The sequence below is a fragment of the Nicotiana tabacum genome, chromosome 6, assembly GCF_000715075.1.
Source record: "Nicotiana tabacum cultivar K326 chromosome 6, ASM71507v2, whole genome shotgun sequence".
Lineage (NCBI taxonomy): Eukaryota > Viridiplantae > Streptophyta > Magnoliopsida > Solanales > Solanaceae > Nicotiana > Nicotiana tabacum.
This window is the reverse complement of record NC_134085.1, coordinates 181,069,535-181,072,302: the sequence shown is the minus strand read 5'-3', so window position 1 is coordinate 181,072,302 and position 2,768 is coordinate 181,069,535. Positions and strand designations below refer to the sequence as shown.

At 32.6% G+C, this 2,768-nt stretch overlaps 1 long non-coding RNA gene across 1 annotated transcript; it reads right to left on the bottom strand.

Annotated features, from left to right (window-relative positions):
- Nucleotides 1-1,627: 1,627 nt before the first annotated feature.
- Nucleotides 1,628-2,413, bottom strand: LOC107801547 (uncharacterized). Its single transcript, XR_001651658.2, has 3 exons — nucleotides 2,233-2,413; nucleotides 1,950-2,021; nucleotides 1,628-1,840 (listed from the first exon to the last, which is right to left on the bottom strand). It is a non-coding gene; the product is annotated as an uncharacterized LOC107801547 (long non-coding RNA).
- Between the last annotated feature and the right edge of the window lie 355 nt (nucleotides 2,414-2,768).

Genomic DNA, 2,768 nt, shown 5'->3' with positions numbered 1-2,768 from the left:
GGTCATTGTTGTCCCCCTATAGAGTTGGAGAAAATAATGATAATCCTTCAATTGCAATCAATTCAATAATGACCAATTAATCAATTAACTAGAAAATAAACCAATTCATGTAATTAAAGCCTTAATATAGCTTTGCGAATGCACCTTAAATTTCATTTAAGAAGACGTTGGAAGAAGCTGAAGGATAAATAAATGAGAAAATTGATCGAGAAATTGCCGCCAAAAGACAAAGCAGCTCGTCTATGTGCAGAGCCCATTTGGATTAGCTGAATTGAAGTAGCTGATAAGCATTAGATGCTAAAAAGCACTTTTAAGTGCTGAAATTAATTTAATAAATAAGCAGTTATGAGTTTGGATACAAGTGCTAAATTGATAATAAGTTGTTGCAGTATTTGATAAAAAAAGTGTTGATAAGCTCTTATTTGTTAAAATGATTTAAATAATCTTAGAACTCTTTACACTTATAAGGACATAATTTCTTCAAAACTTTAGATTCCATATTTATTATAATACAAAATATTCTATTTATCATTTTATTTTATATGCAACTATGCTTAGATAAGATAATTTTTATGATATATAATTTATTTTATGACAAGTATATAATCATAAGTTATAATAATTAATAAATTGACAAAAGTTACTCAGCAAAAATAAACCTAAATAGGACAAAATTTTTGAAGAGAAACAAATATTGTTTTCATCACTACAGCACTTAGAAAGCAATACACCAAAAATTTGATATGTACTCATTTATTACATACAGTTCAAAGATTGATACATAATTACATTGCTACAAATATGTAAAGAAATAGAGAATTTGCTTATCTTAAATAGTCAATGAGAATTGCATACTTGAAGGGGGGGGGGGAGGAGGGGGGGGGGGATTAGGTTGAAAAAAAATACTTGAGGCAGTGATTATCGATATAGGAGTTTTGTTCTAAAAAGAATATTTTAAGGATAAAATAGTAAAATTTTTAGTCAAACTTAGAGTGCTTATAAGCTAAAAATTCATAAGTTGTGGGTGGCGAGTTTATAGCTTTTAGCTTATTTTTGACTTATATTCACTTGGCTTATAAACAATTTTAACTTTACCAAATGCGTAGATAAGCCGAAAAGTGCTTATAAGCTAGTGTGACCAGCTTATAAGCTTAGCCAAACACCCTCTTAATCTTAAAATTATTTTTATCCATGGAATAATATTAAAAAAATAAGGCGTTTGATACTGACATAGTATGTGTTTGTATCAACAATACGCTGTGCCCAAATATACTCATTGAACCGGTTGACGTTCTATGTATTATTTAATCCTCATATTAACGTACTTTTTCCCGATAATAAGGCGGTTCATACTCAAATGTATAAGTTTTGTATCAACAATCTTCATATTTCATATTGTCCAAATCACAAAAATGGTATTGTTTATCGCAATTTGAGACTCTCAAATGACGCAAAAAGAAAAAATGTCTTAGTCCATTCCATTGATGGTCTACATTGATATACTAAGTCCACAAGAAAGTTGATTATTCTATTATAGTGTTTTATATAACAGCCTTGAAATAGAAACTGATATTTCATAGTTGATCGACTCTCAGCACCCCCCCCCCCCAACCCCACCCCACCCCACAACCCCTAGGAGTAAAAAAGAAAAGTATGAAGGCAATACCATTGCCATATTTTTCTTAAATTGGATGTGGATGGCCATTTTGTTGACGGGTGATGGTTAACTGAAGTTGTATTATTTGTCCCTTTTGCTAACAAAATCAAACCCATCCGGTTGAGAGTTCAAACTGCAAGATGCTACGGGCACAAATTCATCATGATGAAATATTACCATTTTCTGCGGCTCCAGAAACCATCCGTTAGGCCTCAAGATTTTCATTCCGGCATAGCACAAATATCAGAAAGAGTGCACAAAATTAGTCGTACAATAGTTATGAGTGAATTACCTCATCCCCTGCATTAACAGAATTGATTCTGCCCCAGTTGGAGTGTTGTCTTTGAAAGGTCCCTCAAAGTTCCTTGTATTAACAACATCATAGTAAAATATGAGTTTTCCAGTATAGTAACTGATCACAAATCAAAATTATGTAATGATATAACAGTCCAAGAAATAAGGCTTTGAATTATTGAGAAAAAATGGAGTCTTGTCCCACCCCGCACTTATGCATTACTTTATATCTTGATGGAAATCAGACATCAAATATGTTGTCTTACACTCGAAACACTTACCTCTGGTTGCAGACGAATGCAAAGACAAAGAAAGAGAACTCAATTGAAAAACAAAAAGATTTAATAACTATGCCTTTTTGGTTGAAAAGAGAAGAAAAGATAAAAAAAAATCTAAGAATTATTCTGGTCCTCGGGAGACAAGTAGGGAGCCCAAGAGGAAAATCTTGATGGGTCTATCCCATAATTTAAGGAAGATGTCTTTCTTCACTTCTAAGTTTTTTGCAGTCACCGTTTTTTGAATTGTCAACGTTTTTGAATTGTCAACATTGAAGAAAAAGAAGAAAATGTGTGTGCAAATTATCAAATATAGTAGGCTTCAGATAGTGAGGCTTCAGCTATAAAATGAGAGCTCCGGCTCTCATTTCTACACACCAAAAAAGAGAGAAAGAAAGAGTGAGGCTTCACACACAGAGTATAAGAAAATAGCCTGTGAGAAAAATAGAGAGTGAGCGATATCGTAGTGAGGTGAGAATATCAAAAAAGAGATATTTCTTTTGAGAGTTGTAATGGTCCGTGGAGTATTTTACTCGGACCTA